A 19,870-nucleotide genomic window follows, 5' to 3' on the forward strand; every position below is an offset into this window, starting at 1 on the left:
GCCCTGCATCGGGCTCCCTGCTCCGCGGGAAGCCTGCTTCTCCCTCTCCCACTCCCCCAGCTTGTGTTCCCTCTCTCGCTGTGTCTCTCTCTGTCAAATAAATAAATAAAATCTTTTTTAAAAAAAAGAAGAACTTAAACAATTCATGGAAATCAATGAGAACGAAAACACATTGGTCCAAAACCTATGGGATACTGCAAAGGTGGTCCTAAGGGGGAAATACATAGCCATCCAAGCCTCACTCAAAAAAATAGAAAAATCCTGAATTCACCAACTAACTCTACACCTTAAAGAACTAGAGAAAAAGCAACAAACGACGCCTAAGCCATGCATTAGAAGAGAAATAATTAAAATTAGAGCAGAAATCAATGAATTAGAAACCAGAAACACAGTAGATCAGATCAACGAAACTAGAAGCTGGTTCTTTGAAAGAATTAATAAGATCGATAAACCACTGGCCAGACTTCTCCAAAAGAAAAGAGAAAGGACCCAAATTAATAAAATTGTGAATGAAAGGGGAGAGATCACAACTAACACCAAGGAAATAGAAACAATTATTAGAAATTATTATCAACAACTATATGCTAATAAACTGAGCAATCTGGATGAAATGGAGGCCTTCCTGGAAACCTATAAGCTGCCAAGACTGAAACAGGAAGAAATTGAAAACCTGAATAGGTTAATAACCAGTAACGAGATTGAAGCAGTGATCAAAAACCTCCCAAAAAACAAGAGTCCAGGGCCTGATAGATTCCCTGGGGAATTCTACCAAACATTCAAAGAAGAAATAATACCTATTGTCCTGGAGCTATTTCAAAAAATAGAAACAGAAGGAAAACTTCCAAACTCATTCTATGAGGCCAGCATTACCTTAATCCCCAAATCAGGCAAAGACCCCATCAAAAAGGAGAATTTCAGACCAATATCCCTGATGAACATGGATTCCAAAATCCTCAACAGAATCCTAGCTAATAGGATCCAACAATACATTAAAAGGATCATCCACCAAGACCAAGTGGGATTTATCCCCAGGATGCTAAGGTGGTTCAACATTTGCAAATCAACCAATGTGATAGAACACATTAATAAGAGGAGGGAGAAGAACAATATGGTCCTCTCAATTGATGCAGAAAAAGCATTTGACAAAATACAGCGTCCTTTCCTCATTAAAACTCTCCAGAGTATAGGGATAGAGGGAACATTCCTCAAGTTCATAAAATCCATCTATGAAAACCCACAGCAAATATCATCCTCAATGGGGAAAAGCTGAGAGCCTTTCCCTTAAGATCAGGAACACATCAAGGATGCCCACTCTCACCACTATTGTTCAACATAGTACTAGAAGTCCTAGCAACAGCAATCAGACAACAAAAAGAAAGAAAAGGTATTCAAATTGGCAAAGAAGAAGTCAAACTCTCTCTTTTTGCAGACAACATGATACTTTATGTGGAAAAACCAAGACTCCACTTTCAAATTACTAGAACTCATCCAGCAATTCAGTAATGTGGCAGGATAAAAATCAATGCACAGAAATCAGTTGCTTTCTTATACACTAACAACACAACTGTAGAAAGAGAAATTAGAGAAACGATTCCATTTACAATAGCACCAAAAACCATAAGATACCTCGGAATAAACCTAACCAAAGAGGTAAAGGATCTATACTCTAGGAACTACAAAACACGCATGAAAGAAATTGAAGAAGACACAAAAAGATGGAAAAATATTCCATGCTCATGGATCGGAAGAATAAAGGTTGTTAAAATGTCTATGCTACCCAGAGCAATCTATACCTTCAATGCCATCCTGATCAAAATTCCAATGACATTTTTCAAAGTGCTGGAACAAACAATCCTAAAATTTGTATGGAATCAGAAAAGACCCCCAATCACCAAGGAAATGTTGAAAAAGAAAAACAAAGCTGGGGGCATCACCTTGCCCGATTTTAAGCTATATTACAAATCAGTGATCACCAAGACAGCATGGTACTGGCACAAAAACAGACATACAGACCAATGGAACAGAATAGAGAACCCAGATATGGACCCTCAACTCTATGGCCAAATAATCTTTGACAAAGCAGGAAAAAACATGCAATGGATACTGAGATACCACCTTACACCAGTTAGAATGACAAAAATGGACAGGGAAAGAAACAACAAATGTTGGAGAGGTTGTGGAGAAAGGGGAACCCTCTTACACTGTTGGTGGGAATGCAAGTTGGTACAGCCACTTTGGAAAACAGTGTGGAGGTTCCTCAAAAATTTAAAAATAGAGCTACTCTATGACCCAGCAATTGCACTACTGGGTATTTGCCCCAAAGACACAGATGTAGTGAAAAGAAGAGCCACATGCACCCCAATGTTCATAGCAGCAATGTCTGCAATAGCCAAACTGTGGAAAGAGCTGAGATGCCCTTCAACAGATGAATGGATAAAGAAGATGTGGTCCATATATACAATGGAATATTACTCAGCCATCAGAAAAGATGAATACCCAACTTTTACATCAACATGGATGGGACTGGAGGAGATTATGCTAAGTGAAATAAGTGGAGCAGAGAAAGTGAATTATCATGTGGTTTCACTTATTTGTGGAACATAAGGAATGATATGGAGGACATTAGGAGAAGGAAGGGAAAAATAGGGGGTGGGGGGAATTGGAGGGAGAGATGAACCATGAGAGACTATGGACTCTGAGAAACAAACAGGGTTTTAGAGGGGAGGGGGGAGGAGGGATAGGTTAGCCCGGTGATGGGTATTAAGGAGGGCATGTACTGCCTGGAGCACTGGGTGTTACATGAAAACAATGGATCGTGGATCACTACATCAAAAACCAATGATGTATTGTATGGTGACTAACAGAACATAATAAAATAAAATTAAAAAAAAAGAAGATGTACATGCCTGACCAAGATGAGAATGGAGGGATATGCTCCAAAATGTTACCAGGCACTATATCTGCAGGGTAGAATTATGGGCAATTTTATTTGTGTGTGTTTGGGAGGAAAAGTATGAGCTTACCCTCATTTTCTAAATTTTCTGCAATAAATGCACTATCTATAAAAAAAAAAAAACAGAAAATAATAACTTTTGGTGAGGATGTAGAAAATTTGGAACTTTCATACATCACTGGTGGGAATGCTAAATGGTGCAGCCACTGCAGAAATCAGTTTGTAGTTCTCAAAAAAAATTAAACATAGAATTGCCATATGATCCAGCAATTTCACTTCTAGGCATATATCCAAAAGTACTGAAAACAGGTATTCAGGCAAAACACTTGTATACAAATGTTCATAGTAGCTCTATTTACAATCACCAAAAGGTTGAAACACCTAAATGTGAATCAACTGATGAATGGATCAACAAAATGTGGTATATTCACACAAAGGCATATTATCCAGTCATAAAAAGAAATTAAGTACTGATATGTACTACAACATGGAACAACCTTGAAAGCACTAAAATAAGTGAGAGAAGCCAGATAGCCTTCTATAATAAAGAATATTAATATTTATTGAGCACTTATTATGTGCCAGGTATTAAGCTAACTGCTTTACATGTATTTTCTCACTGAATGCTCTAAATGTCTCAATGAAATAAGCAATATTATTAAATCCACCTTATTAATGGGAAAATTTGGGCTAAGAAACATTAGATAAACTGCCCAAAAGCCCAGCTAGAAAACAGAGAAGCCAGAATTTAAAGGAGATCTGTCTGCTTTTGAACCCTAGCTTTTAACTATTAGGGTCCTTTATAACTGACTTCTTTTAATGAAACACACTGATTAATTATTATCTATGCTTCACTTAACAGAAAGATAAATCTTTTAAGATTAAATAGCATACTGCTAGGAATAGAACATAAGCTAAATATAGGTTAGTCCCCTTCTTCCCATATGGGAAATATTTGTTCAAGTGCCATTTTCTTAAAAAGTTAAAACCCAAACTATTGAAAAGGCTATTATCTGATGAATGTAACAATGGGGGTAAAAACAAAATTATGATGAAAATAACCATCTTACAGTAATTCTCATTAAGCCATTTGGAAGATATATTATTACTAATATAGTAATTATATTAGTTATTATATTTAGTTATTACTAAACTACTTAATCACTGCAATAATTTTCCTATAAATGGAGTGGTTTTATGACCACAGTTATTTGAAATTTTACTGTGTGTGTGCTGGGGTAGTGAAGGAAGATCCACTCAGCATAATTGTCTTGCTAGATGTCCTGCATCTACGTGCTTCTAAAAAGGACTTCAAAATGTTATGTTATCCAGCTACCTGTTTCTTAATGTTTTACTGTTTGAGGGCAACCATGTGGAGAGGATATGAGATGAGGAAAGCATTTGCACTGAAAGGTAACCCACTGTAGGGAGTCAAACCTTGAATAGGGAAGGTTTAAATTATAAGCACAATAAAAAATTTTATCTACTTCTATAAAGGGAACACACTTGTTACATTGTTACAGATGAAATCTTTAATATATTCCATATTGATGTTCCTTGAGGATTGCCTTAGAAAAAGTTTTTAAATTTTTTTGAGTATATATAAAAAAAAAATTTTTTTTTAGTATAACTGAAACACAATGTTACGTTAGTTTCAGGTGTACAACACAGTGATTCAACATCTCTATATGTTATGCTATGCTCACCACAAATGTAGCTGCCATCTGTCACCATACAACACTCTTACAATACCATTGACCATATTTCCTATGCTGTACCTTTCATCCGCATGACTTATTTCTTCCATAACTGGAAGCTTGTATCTCCCAATCCCCTTCACCTATTTTGCCCCTCTCTCCATCCCCTTTCTCTCTGGCAACCATAATTTGTTCTATGTGTTTATAGGTCTGATTCTGCTTTTTGTTTGTTTGTTTATTTATCTGTTTTGTTTTTTAGATTCCATGTTGTCTTGGAAATTTTTTAAGCCATGACTGCTTTCCTACAACTGTCCCAAAAACTGTTCTATAATTACTTTTCTTACCATCAGATGATGACTTCTCAAAGAAGTGTAGAACAATCTCTTTTCATTCAATAATTTCACAAGTACTTTTTGAAAATCTACAATATGCCAGACAGTATATTAGGTAATAGGGATACAGTGGTGAATAAAATGAATATATATGCTACCCACATTTCCAGAGAATTTGCCAATCTAAACAAGGTCACCTAGGAAAAAAAAAAAAAAGTGTTTTCAGCAAATAACCAGCCATGCAACCTAAGAGACAGCTCTATTGTCCAAAGGATCTCTTCCACAAGGCTTTTTATAATGAATTTATAAGACTGCTATTGTCATAACAAACTATCCACCCAAAAGTTAACTAAAACAGAAGAGGCAAGACTTTCTGTAACTGACTCTGAACTCTAAAGTCAGGCAAAATGGTTGTCAGATGATCTGACAAGCTGTATAGATGAATCACTTAGTTTGACTCAACCTACTGAGTCATTTTTACTGTAACAAGTTATTCTATAATGTCATATTTCTTAGTTTACACCAGTTCTATAATAATACCACTACACTTCCAATTTAAATTATTTAAGGACACAGCACTGAGTCAAAGTTTCTCAAAAAATTAGTCACCTAGACCAATTACTTCAATTTTTTCCAGGCTGTAGATTAGTCCACAATACCTCTTCTTTAACTCTCCTTTTTCTTTCTCTTTCTGTTCCCTAAATATAAACACATAAACACTCTTCCCAAGGTATTATCTAGTTTCCTCTTCTTTTTCCTTATTTTAAACCTCCTCCACAGCTGTAGTTTCAACAACTACTCTTCAGAGATGATTCTTGGTTTGGTATCACGCATCTAACCTTTCTTCCTGAGAACAGTTGTGATTGCGGCAGAAGTGACTTGAGTCAGAAACATGATCCTGAACAGCTATCTGCAGCCTGGAGGGAGATAAGGACATGGCACTGGAAGAGTTTAAGTCAGTGACATGCTCAGTGAGCGTATACAGGGGCCAAGCAGACCACAAGCGGGAATTAGTAAGAAATCATGATCAACTGGCAAGACACATGATTCAATGAGCAGGCAAGGTGGACTAAGATTGATCAGCACTGTTGCAGAAACTGGGATTAGGGATAAATTCCAGTGGATACAATTTTCCATTTCCTTTTCCTCTCCCTTCCTTTCCTGACCAGTTCTGTTCTAAAGCCATAAATGAGGGCATAATAATATAGTTAGTCATTTATGCTGAAAGTAGGAGGTAGCCATGGTAACCTTGAGCAAGATGTTAAAGCCTAGCCAGGGTGAGGAGGGCATCTACCTAGAGAGGCAGAGTATTGTGGGGTATCATTATCTGAACAGAGTAAGGAGGGAAATCATGTGGAGGGGAGATGGGATGAGGAAAGCATGGGATAAAGGATGACCCAGTATGGAAAGTCAAAGTATGAGCAGTGTGCAGAGAGCATCCATGTAAAGGGGATTATGGGAAAGAGCAGCCTTGCATGGATTATTAGAGCCCATGGAAAGATAGTAGGGAGCCTGACATGTAGTGTCAGAGTCTGAGTGGGCCAAGAGAGCATCCATGAAAGGAAATTAGTGTCAGCTGAAGTGGGAGATTATTTTCATGAATATCTATCAACTAATAAAAATATTAAGATTAAAGGGAGCCAGGTATCTCACCATCAGAGAAAGGAGGTACAAATATGAAAGGGGAAAACTAGAATGAACCATGTGGTATTGGATTGGAATTGGAGATATGTGTGTCAATTCATGATTTTCCTCATATAAATATATACCAAAATATGGATATAAATGTGTATATATGTATATATGCATATATGAGGATGTAGTTGTGTGGGTGTCTGTGTGTGTGTGTGTATATATATATATATATATATATATATATATATATATATATATCATCTAGTTCTGTCCACTGAGAGAGCCTAGGAGCAGTAATACTGCAATGGCCCTGAGTGCACCTAATGCCCTGATTGTGGCTTTTAAGTACTATTCTCCACTAAAAAGAACACGGGATGTCTTTCTCTTGTTATGTCTTTGCTAATTTCTTCCAGAAATGTTTTCTAGTTTTCAAAATATAAGACTTTCACCTTCTTGGTTAAATTTATTCCTAAATATTTTGTTCTATTTGATGCTTCTGTAAATAGGATTATTTTCCTAATTACCTTTGCAGATAGTATATTGTTGGTATATAGAAATGGAACTGATTTTTATATGTTGATTTTGTATCCTGAAACTTTACTGAATTCATTTATTAGTTCTAACAATTGTGTGTGTGTGTGTGAATTCTTTAGGGTTTTTTATATTATATATCATGTCATCGGTGAACAGAAATTACTTTATTTCTTCCTTTCCAACTCAGATGCTTTTTTTTTCTTGCCTAATTGCTCTGGCTAGGACTTCTAATACTATGTCGAATAGAAGCAGCAAGAGTGGACAATCTTGCCTTGTTCCTGATCATAGAGGAAAAGCTATCATTGTTTCACTGTTGAGTATGATGTTAGCTACAGGCTTTAATATACAAACTTACTATATTGAGGTAAACTTCTATTCCTAATTTGTTGAGAGTTTCATCATAAAATGGTGTTGAATTTTGTTAAATGCTTTTTCTGCGTGTATGAGATGACCATGTGACTTTTATCTTTCATTCTGTTAATGTGGTCTATCGTAATTATTGATTTGTGTATAACACTGTGCCAGGGATAGGAATTCTGGCAAGGTGTCCTGAATCTCCCTACTGGCTTCAATGAGTCTGGTTTTATGTTATCCTGGAGAATAGGAGTCTTTCAATTGGTTTCTGTATTTCTCACAAAAGGAAGATATCCATGAATTTTGGTGAATTATTATGTTCAGAGGGTAAAGGAGTGTCCATAGCTTCCTGCTCCACCACCTTGCTGACATTCCTGAATTCATTTTTAATGATGAAAAAGAGTAAGTTTTACATTCTTTAGTCATATAGTCATAGCATCTCAAAATTAGCTGATTTTACCATCCCATTCAACCATGAATTCTGGGCTTGAGTTCCATGGCAGCTCAGAAATTACTTGGAGTTACCAGAGTTGTATGATAATGGAAGGACAAGAATGAGGCAGGGTTAAGATCAGGATAAGGTTTACAGTTAGATATTAACTAAAAAGATAGTCAGAAGCTCATTACTGATATTCCTGGAAATGAAATGCTTGAGCATGCTTTTTTTTTTCAAAATTTATTTATTTATTTTAGAGAAAGAGCACGTGAGTCAGGAGAGGGGCAGAGGGAAGAATCTTCAAGCAGACTCCCCACTGACCACGGAGTCTGATGTGGGGCTCAACCCCATAATCCATTAGATCATGACCTGAGCCAAAACCAAGAGTCAGATGCTTAACTGATTGAGCCACCCAAGTACTCCTACTTTTAAACTAAAAGAAGATGGCATTGGGGAGAGATGGGCTGAAAAGAGAAAGGATATAAAATATAGCTCCAAATCCCAAAGGAGATAGAGTTAACTGAGGAAAGAATAGAACAATTTCTTTCCTAGGCAATAACAAAAATAACAACAATAAAAACTAATCCTGCTAACTTGTACACTTACCTTCTGCCAAGCACCATGCACTCTATGTATTTGTATGTATGTATGTATGTATAAACCTCCTTACTCTTTATATCAAGCCTATGTGGTAAATACTGTTATTACACCCATCACACAGAGAAGAAGACTTAAGCACAGAGTAAGGAATCTGCCTAAAGTCACACACTTACTAGATTGAAGAGCTGAGATGCTATCTGACTCCATGGCCCTTTCTCTCGACCACTTCTATGCTTCCTCTAAGGAAGGAAGGAAAGATTTAAAAATATATTTAATTTCAGAAGTGAACAGAAGGAATACTGAGGAAATGCTTACCTGATGGCCTTGATGTTCTGAGTAAAAGTGGAAGCACCATATGGTCAGGCAGGGGACAAGGATGAGGTTGGGGATTGAAAAAAGGAGTAACAGTTTACAAAATCCATATAAGACTAGAAAAGGGACCCTGCCACAGATTAAGAATAGAATTGCTAAGCATCATCAGAGGCCCAGCTGAGTTTGGAACATTTGCACTGGTAATGACACCATCAGCATGGTTATGCAACTTTTTTGAGCACTCCTCAGAAACCCAGAGGCAGGAACCAAGAAGACAGATCATTGATCCATAACAGGGGCCCTAGAAAAGGGGTGAATGGACAGTAAATGTCTTAAGGGAATTGAGGATGATGGTGAGAATTGTTGGAAAAACTGATTATTGGGTCCAGGCCAAACTAGAAGGGAAACAAAGCTAATGAATGTCTGTTGAGTCAATAGTAAGAATGAAAGGCACTGTCTTTTCAGTATGTAGGAACATTTGAAATTTACCTTAACCATTTTATTTTAAATCTTTAATTGTATAAAGAAATTTTATCTTTTACTTGAAAGTTACCTTGCATTTTATCCTCTAGTTGAAAAACACATATATCAGTTACTTAGTAAGTACACTAGGTCAGAAATCAAGAGACATGGAACTAGCCAGGCCCTGTACTAGTGAACTATGTAATCAACTAATTCAGCCATCTTGTGTCTCAGTTTTCTTATCAAAAAAAAAAAAAAAGGAAAGAAAAAAATTGGATTTAATGACCTTATATACTATGCTTTGTTTCTTCTTTTCATTCCATAGTAAAAATAAATTACAGAAATTTCCAAGCTAATTCTCTAGCTTTACCATAATTGGAAACTGACTTTCCTGAATATGTGTTAAAATAAAACATCTTTAAACCAAAGGGCTGCGTATCTTTCAATACCAACTTTATAGTTCCAAAAACCAGACTGAAATGATGCAAAACACAATAGAAACCATTAGTTGCTCAACACCTCCATCTTCAGAGTCTTAAAACAGAATGACGATCCACACAGCAACTTGTAAGACAATCGCTAGTCTTAAAGTTGAGAAAGCCAGGTTTCAATGTTAGTACCATGCCCAATGAGTCTGTATTTACTTTTCAATTATTTAATTTCAATTATTTTTGCTTTCTTTCAATTTCTTTGTCAGTCCTTTATGTCATATAGTGCTTATCCAGAACAATAGGCATTTACTAATCAATATTTACTACATGTTTTTAAATTCAGAATTGTTTTACGTTTGGGTTAATTGATTCCTTAAAACTAGTATTCATTGAGTTCAGAGCTTCCTGGTTTATACGGGACTCAAAGAGGGAGAAATGCATTCCTGGAAGTAGATTTAAGAGTTCTTCAGCATCCCTCATGGCTATGTGAACAGTGTCCGGGGCCCTTGATGAAGCAGAAGCAGACCTGTCTGCAAATTTTAGTTCCGCTGTTTACTAGTGCTGGTAAGGTCTTGGACAACTTTTTTCACATGTCAGTACTTCAGTTTCTTATTCATTAAAATAAAGGAGGATTTTTGTCTCCTTAAAAATGCAGTTAAAAGGATTAAAAATAGGTAACACCTATTTTAAATGGCTACCAAATACCAGAAAATAAATATTTGATCTCACTTTAATCTTTCATGAGGGAAGTAATAGAATAGTATCTCAATGAGCAATGAAGATTTACACACAAGGATCACTTAAATGGTGTGCTGGGGACATGGCCAGGCAAAGATTCCACATAGGTAGTGCTGCCTCTAATGGACTGTCAATGGAAGTACTTTCCAACAACACAATGGATTAAAATGTTGGGAAGCAAAATAGATTTTACTATTAGGAAAAAAAGCATCTCTCTGAGGAAAAGCTTAAACGGATTCATTTTAGTCAAGAGTTCATGTAGCTTCCTACTATGTGCCACAGACTTAGTTAGCATCAAGGGTAGAAGGCATAGTTCTGCTCTCAAAAAGATTCCAGAAAAATCACTATAGCATTCTAACTGATACAAATATGTTTCTAATAACTACATCAGGATTCCCAACCTGGGAACTCACATTATGTGGACTTTGGGATTCAGACATGTTTAGGATTTAGTTGTGTATAGAGGATTAGGAGGACCCAGCACAAAATCTATTTACACTAGAGGTCAAGGAGACTTCCAGAGAAAAACTCATCCTTACTTGTCACCAGACATGGTCCAGAGATTTTTTTCTTCAGTTTTATTGAGATATACATACTATATATGTTATGACATGTTTCAACAATTTCTCAGGTTGTACATGGGAATTTGTAAAACTTTGCTAACATTTTCTAAAGAGCTCTATTCAGAGAGTCTACATGCTGACATGGCTGGTCTTTTTGGAATGTGTGGCTATTCATTATTAACTAATTTCTATCAGCAAGCAATCTAGAGATAACAATGAACTAGCGTTTCATTACAAAATACACTGCTTGTAAGTAAGGAAAGAAAAACATTTCCCAAAGATGATTAATGTAAAATCTAGGACATTCTGCTACATTTCACTTAAAATCTATCTCCATCCAAGCTAAAGCATAGCTTCACTTCTATGCATCTAGAACTAAAACTAGAAAATCTGTTAAACATTGTAAGTTTTTAAAATGTTTTAAATTCACAGTAACTCAGTCTGATTTAATAAGAAACTCAAATGTTCAGTCCTGCTACAAAATTGTCATCAATAAAAATCAATATTGCAACATAAAAAAAATTTTGTTGAAACAAAAAAAAATTTGTTGAATCAGATAATGTTTTTACTAATTCAAAAACAATTTACCTTTCTACTCTATTTCAAAGAAAATCTAGGGGTCTAAAATAGAGACCCAGACTTAGAAATATGACACTCCAAATCTGATTCTTTTGCATCAAATTAGCATTTCCTCCAAAAGAACAAGGTAATTATATTTTGTTAAAGATTTTATTTATTTATTTGAGAGAGAGAGAATGAAAGAGAGAGCACATGAGAGGGGGGAGGGTCAGAGGGAGAAGCAGACTCCCCGCCGAGCAGGGAGCCCGATGCGGGACTCCATGCAGGGACTCCAGGATCATGACCTGAGCCGAAGGCAGTCGCTTAACCAACTGAGCCACCCAGGCACCCAAACAAGGTAATTATAACTATTTGATTCTAGTTTTTATTTTTTAACATGTAAAATGTTCAGTAATGTTATGAAATCCTACTTCCAACAACAGAGAAAGTCATGACAACTATGGAAAGAAATATCAGCTTGTCAAAGAAAACACTGGAAAGCCCATAAAGATATGTTGAAATTCACTCTTCTTTTTAGAGATTTTCTTTCCCCAAAAGACACTGACTGGTTTCCATAATCATTCACATTGACATCATTTAGCCAACTTGCTGTTCTGGTAGTTTTGACTTCTATGTTAGATTCTAGAATGTCTTGTCAAGTAAGTGTGGATATACTGCTTGATTGACCTGTCATTCAAATTCCATCTTTTGGGGCTTAGGTTGAATCACTTGGTTTAAATATTCTACACTTATCAACCCGAATTTGGTGCTTTTCTGAAGATGTTCCTTTAAAAAAATTTTAAAATCAATTAGCCTTAACATAAATATAAATTTTATGAGCTGTATTTTAACTACCAAAGCACTATCACCTGAAGAATGAGATAATGGTAATAGATTTATTACATTTATATTTGACATTTTCAAGCACTGAAATCCAAACTCATTTCTGAAGATCTCTAAATTAACCTACATCAAGTCAGTAACAGTTTTTATGACTTGGAACAAATACTCTTTAATTGTTGAAGTGCTGATCTGGTTTTGTCTTATTTATTTAAGATTAATGTCATGAACTTGAAACCATAAATATTAGCAGTTGAAAACCCTGACACAAAATTTATTTTTAAAACAAACAGCTCTGATATGACTGATAGAAGTCTTCATGTCCCAGCTAGTCACTACACTAAAAGTTCCTTTCTGTCCTTGAGACTTGAAGCAACCCTGTGATGTTAAGGAAGCCAAGGTGAGAAACAAATAGGGCTGGCTTCTAGTCTTCTGGTATTCAAGAAATTAAGAAACAATTCATCTAAAAGGTGTGAGTGATCAGAGGGTGCCATCTGCTCGGCTACCAACAAGTTGGCTTGACTGAATGAACAATACTTTTTTATCGAAAGCAGACCATACACAATCTCAGGGTGACCTGGAGTAAAGCTGTCAAATCCCCCTCAAAGGGTGGAAAAGTCAGATGGAAATGCATAGGAGTGGGTCATGGAGAAGAGGCTGAGACTCTTTTGAGCTCATCATTTGAAATAATCTAAGGATATATTTCTACGATGCAAGAGGAAAGAATAGTAAAGAACACCCCAAATCCTATTTGGGAAGATAGTATTATAGGCTACTCAAAAGAGAGGCAAGAAAAGACGTTGTTGTCCTGAATCAAAAGGGAAGACGTGGTAAAATGAAAGTATGATAGATTCACATGACTTGGAATGCTTGTCTTTGAACGGACTTTGTCCTTTATATATGATATCTGAAGAGTGGGGAAGAAAGAGGATAGCATGGATGTTTAAGGAAGCCATAATGGACTGGCCTGGATTGGCCTGGGGTGGAAAGGAATGATTTAAACCTGTACTCATCATTCTTGCCTGCACTCATAGTCAAGTCTCAGAGGGTTTTCTGGACAGAAACTACACCAAACAGTTATCTCAGCTCACAGACATTTCTGCCTTGGGATTTTAATGTGCATTTCATCTAGTGTGTATTTGTTTGGAATTTGTCATACTCACCAAAGTGAATACATCAGAAGGTTGAAGGTCTGGTTAGTGAAAATTGCTTAGGTTCCCTGCTTTATCAGTACCAATATGTAAGTGGTGTGAGGTCACCACGCACAACAAAGTAGTGAGAACCTGTAAGGGTTTTCCCTCCTATTTCTGGTTCTAGGTCAAAACTGAAGTCATTATTCTGTTCACATGGGAGGCATTCAACACGTAAAAGCTGAATGATCAAAGAATGACCAACCAAAAAAAAAGAAAAAAAGTGAGATTCAGCCCCTAAGGCACTGTCCATTAGAATTACTTAGGTAGGGTGCCTGGGTGGCTCAGTTGGTTAAGCAACTGCCTTCGGCTCAGGTCATGATCCTGGAGTCCTGGGATCGAATCCCGCATCAGGCTCCCTGCTCAGCGGGGAGTCTGCTTCTCCCTCTGACCCTCCCCCCTCTCATCTCTCTCAATCTCATTCTTTCTCTCAAATAAATAAAATCTTTAAAAAAAAAAAAGAATTACTAAGGTAATCCTGAGGCCATAAAAACTAGCAAATGCCATATTAATCTTCAATACTGTATTTCTGGAGAAATTACAGATTAATTACATCATAAAGGACTTGAAGAATGCAGGGTTAGTGATTTCCTTCATACCCCATTCAACTCACCTTTTTGGACTCTACAGAGGACAGGTGTATCTTGGAAAATGACAGTGAATTTTCATAAACTTAAACAGGTGATGGCTCCAAACACAACTGCTGTTGTAGAAATTGTTTCCTTACTAAAGCAAATCAACACATCTTCTGGTATTCAGCTACTGATCTATCAATTTTTTTTTTTCTGTATACCTGTTTGTAAAGACCACCAAAAGCAATTTTCTTTCAGCTGGTAAAGCCAGCAATATACCTTTACCGTCCTATCTTAGAGGAAACAAAATTGGAAAACTGATAAAATAGAGGTTGGGGAGAGGAGTAGTAGGTAGACAGATCTCTCCACATGGACACGGGGTGTGTAAATGTCTGCATCCCCTCGGCAGAGGAGATTTCTAACAACATGAGCAAGATGACCCATCCTGTGGATCTCAGGCAATCTCCTTCTCCATTGGGCACATGAAAAAAAGATGAAGGTTTCACATGGGCCTTCTTGTTCTGTGCTTATCTGATTTTGTTTTTCTTGATGACTCTTGTCTGAAATATGACTATATTACTAACCTTTTCAAAAAAACAGCTTTTCATTTTAGAAAGCTTTATTATAATTAATATACAGTCTATTTATTTATGCTTCTATCTTTATTGTTTCCTTCTAGTCTGTGTTTGCTCTTTTTCCAATTTCTAGAATTGAATGCTAATCTTGTCTGTTTTAAATCTGTCTTGTTTCCTACTGGCTCTATTTAAAGTTATAAATCTCCATCAAAGTTAGTATTTCTTCAGCTCTGCCCCACAGGTCTTAACACGCAGTATTTTCACTGTCATTCAATAGTAAGTATTTCTTAATTTCCTATATAGTTTCCTTTTTAATTCAAGAATAACTTTATAAGAGAATAAAAATTGTGTGGTTTCCAAACATAAGGTGGGGGTTTTGTTTTGTTTTATTTTGTTTTTGAGCTGTCCTTTTGTTGATAATTTCCAATTTTATTGCAATGAGATTGGAGAACATAGCTGCTATTATTCATTTGAGATTTGTTGAAACTTCCTTTATGGTCTAATACAAGATATATATATTTTTAAGATTTTATTTAATTATTTGTCAGATAGAGAGAGAGAGTGAACACAAACAGGGGCAGTGGCAGGCAGAGGGAGAAGCAGACTCCTCCCTGAGCAAAGAACCCCATGCAAGACTCCAACCCAGGATCCTGGGATCATGACCTGGGCCGAAGGCAGACACTTAACCCCCTGAGCCACCCAGGTGTCCCAAGATACATTTTTATAATGGTTCTTGATTGCTCAAGAATATGTAGTCTCTGCTGATTAAGTGCATAGTCTTCAATATATCTAATAGAATAAACTTATTAATTGTATTTTAATCTACAAAAATTTTCCTTTTTTTCTTTTGACTACTTAGTTTCTAAGAAGATTGTGTTAAAATCTCCACCTAGATCATTGATTTATCTGTTTCTCCCTAAAATTCTGCCACTTATTTCTTTATACATTCTAACATGGCATTTTAGTACATATGTGTTCGTGTACTCTAATTTCCCTTTTACCTGTACATAAATTATATTATTAGGAACATGGCATTTTGTTGCCTTAAATTCTATTTTGCCAGTTATTAAGCTACTTATCCCACCTTTATTCTGACCTGTGGTTGGCTACTCTTTCTTTTCTCAATCCTTCTTTCTATGTTATTTAAGTGTGTCTGTGAAGAGCACATATTCTTGGATCTTGTTTTCTTAATCCAATCTGAGATGCTAGATTTTTAATTGATGATCTTAAATCATTTGTTTTTATTTTATATTCAGATATATTTCAGCCACCTTGTTTCATATTTCTTACTTATTGTATTCTCCCTCTTTTCTCCCCTTCCATGACTTCCATTTGGACAGAACTACTTTCCTTCTGTTGGTTTAAAAGGTAAACATCTGATGAGCACTGAGAAATGTATAGAATTGTTGAATCATTATACTGTGAAACTAACATAACACTGTATGCTAACTATACTTGAATTTTTAAGAAGGAAAAAAAGAAGGTAAACATGATTTTTGTCCCTACAGTTCTTGCTTTTACAGGAAGAATTATTTATTTACCCTTATTGATTTCTTTTTTTTTTTTTTAAGATTTTATTTATTTATTTGACAGAGAGAGACACAGCAAGAGAGGGAATACAAGCAGGAGGAGTGGGAGAGGGAGGAGCAGGCTCCCCGCCGAGCAGGGAGCCCAATGCGGGGCTTAATCCCAGAACCCTGGGATCATGACCTGAGCTGAAGGCAGACGCTTAACAACTGAGCCACCCAGGCACCCCTACCCTTATTGATTTCTTAAAGTTATCAACATTGATATCTTTCCCTCCAAAAAATGCCCTGGTTCATTGTATTGTACTTCCCCTTTTTTATTTCTTTGATACTGGATTTTGTTTTTTATATTAAAAGTACATGTTATTTTATTACTCCTAACCCCCAAAGCTCTTCTGATTTGAAGGTTTCCTCCAAGAGAGATTGGTGGGGGGTTATGCAACAAGGCCTTGCAGGCTGAGAGTATTTTTTATTATATTCTCATATTTGAATGACAATTTAGCTGGATAAAACCAAATTTTAATTCAGTTACTTTCCTTCAATGCCTAAAACTATTTCTTCTTCTTTTATATATATATATACATATATAATATATATGTATATATATATAATAGAGATAGGTAGATAGATGATAGATAGATAGATAGATAGATAGATAGATAGATAGATAGATAGATGATAGATATCTAATGTTGGTGTTGAGAAAAGTGGTGTCAATCTGGTCCATTTTCCTTGGTGGGGAATCTCTTTCTGGAAGCTTTTAGAATTTTCTCTTCATCTTAATGTTCCTATATTCTGATATTAAATTTCCAAGTGTGGATATTCCCTTCTCTATCCTGTTTGGCCCTGTATGAGCCCTTTCATGTTGGGATTTTTTTTTTTTATCTTTAAACATGAGAAATTAAACCATATTTTTTGTTCAAGTATTTATTCTCTTTTTTTTCTCCCTCCTTTATGAAATCCTATCAACTGGTGCAATCCTATTTGCATTTCTCCTCCATATTTCTTGGTGGGTTTTTTTTCTCTGTATTCTATCTTGCTCCCTCTGGGTAAGTTCTTCAATCTTACCTTCATTAATTCATTCTTCTGCTATGTCCTTGCTGATACCTATCCCAGTGCTACTTTATTTCAATACCACATTCTTCATTCTGAATATTTCCCCTTAGTTCATATTTATAACTTCTTATTCTTGCTTCGTATTACTAATAAGTATACTTATCATGCATGCTTTAAATTCTTGGTACATTCTGTTGCAATAATACTGCTTCAGATGATATATGGTGTTCAGTTTATTGTCTTTCATGTATAATAGTTCTATTTTCAGGGTTCTAGAATCTTTGTTTTGTTTTGTGTGCTGGTGAACAGCAGAGCATTAGCTATTCCATGCAGAATTGTGTCATGAGAATGGCTTGAAGGCCAGGCACTAGTTTGTCTGTCCCAGTGAGTTAAGTGAAAGGACAGGAAGATAGAAGGCTCTAGGCACCACAAAACCTCTCCTGACCCTCCTGTTTACTGTCTGCACATGGAGATCCTCTGATTAATACTTACAAACACCTCTAAAAGGAGGAAGTCTGCCTACATTGTAACTTTATCGTCCCTGGGCCTTTGGAGGGAGAAGAAACGGAGCAGTGAAAGCCCAAGGGCAGTTGGTCTCTCCATGGCTCCTTTCAGCCACATCTCACCCCAGCAGAGCTTTTGGGCTGCTCTTTTATTATCTCTGAACAGTGGCTGCCAATTTCTGTGGTGAAGGAGTGGACATTGATTTTCCCAAGTAAATAAGGAAGAGGCAAGAGCATAACTTGCAAACTTCCCTCTATCCTCTCACTGCCTCTGGTAGCCTGCCACCTAAGGCTCCAGCCACCACACTCACCAGTTCAAATAGCCTTAGTCCCACTCCCTCTTCATGGCTGATTTTCCCATCTTGACAGGAACCAAAAAACAGGTCTAATTCCTTCTGGAAGCCTTGTGCCTCACGCACATGTTATTCTTGATCATCATCCAAGATACAATTCCCTCTAGTCAGCTTCCTTTCCCACAGTTTCATTCCCATTTCGCTTTGGACTTCTTTCCTCTAAACCAACCATAATGTTCCTCTTTCTCTAAACTTATTTGTCTCAGAGAAACTCCTTTCAGAGTAAAAATACCTTTACAACATCCTCAATATCTTCCAACACCTTGCCTACACTGAAACTTGGATGGACCACAAGTACACAGCCTCCCCAAAAGCCCATTGAGGAGCAAATGCCCATTTTGCCATATATACCAGGCATGGGTTTGGGGATCAGCGTTTTCCTTATTTTCCAATGCTCCCATCCAGATCTCTGCTCCTCCTCCTTCAAGTAAATATCCGTGCTCCTTTAAGGATCATGCCTCTCTTATTCCTCATCACTGCTATTTACTAGTCTCTATCCACACCTCCCTGATTAACCAAAGACACTGGCAAACAACTTACACTACCTACCCCTCTTACCATCCTTCTGGGTTGTGGACAGTCCAGTCATCCACTGTCCTTCTAATACCTTTGTCTCCTCAGTTACAATGTCTTCAACCCATGCCACTTCAGCTCCTATTCCAGTATTAATAATAACAAAAATCATGTTCATTTATTAAGTACTTACTATTTACCAGAAAATATCCTTAGTGTTTTATGTGATGGTCTTATTTAGTCTTGACAGCATTACTATGAATTAAGTACAATTATTGATTATATCCATTTTCTAAATGACAAAACTGAGGTTGATCACACAGTTCACAATTAAAAGCCAAAATTCTGGAAGGAAATGAAGAAAGGATAGTTGAAAATTTTAAAGTACAAAGTATATAAATTCTGATTATATTATCTATACTTTCCTCCCTTTGGCACTAAAAAAAAAAAAAAAAAGGCAAGAATTGATACACCAGTAATATGGAAGCTGCTGATCAAAAGCAGCTGGATAAGTTGTTAAGCTGGCAAATGAAATGAATCATAAAAAAAGGTATAAAATACAGATCCATCTGTCTTAATCTTTGTTAGCAAATACAGTTCCTTTGCTAGGAATTCCTGGTGCTGACAGTTACTACCAGAATATTTATGAAAGTTGAATGAAGTTGGTCCCAAGATAGTTTAAACAACCTACCTAATGTGCTGAAAAAGAAAATAAATGTCTTACAAACTCTGATTTATGAGAGGACTCTAAGATACCTTGCCCTTACTTCCTTTTTCAAAAATAGGATATCTAATCTTATTCTATGAATTAACATTTTATTAGTTTTCAAGCATTATCTAATAAACACATCTACATATTTATACACAGAGGCATGAAGAACTAGAACAAGAAAATTATTAGTATCTCCTGCTTTGAAGATGTCAAACTAAGTTCTGAATGTTTGCCAGCTTCATCAAGCATTAATTGTAAAAAAGTAAAATATAAAAATGATCCTGAACTTGAATGATCACTGTAGAGAGATTATAAAACTGTTAGAAATGAAAAATGGCTCATTTTAAGATTGAGAAAGGAGGTTAATCATGCAAGTAAAAGAAGATTTTGTCAGAATTCATCATTTACTCATAGAATTCTTTTTT

The sequence above is a fragment of the Mirounga leonina genome, unplaced genomic scaffold, assembly GCF_011800145.1.
Source record: "Mirounga leonina isolate KUSES-001 unplaced genomic scaffold, KU_Mleo_1.0 Mir_173, whole genome shotgun sequence".
NCBI classification, from domain to species: Eukaryota; Metazoa; Chordata; class Mammalia; order Carnivora; family Phocidae; genus Mirounga; species Mirounga leonina.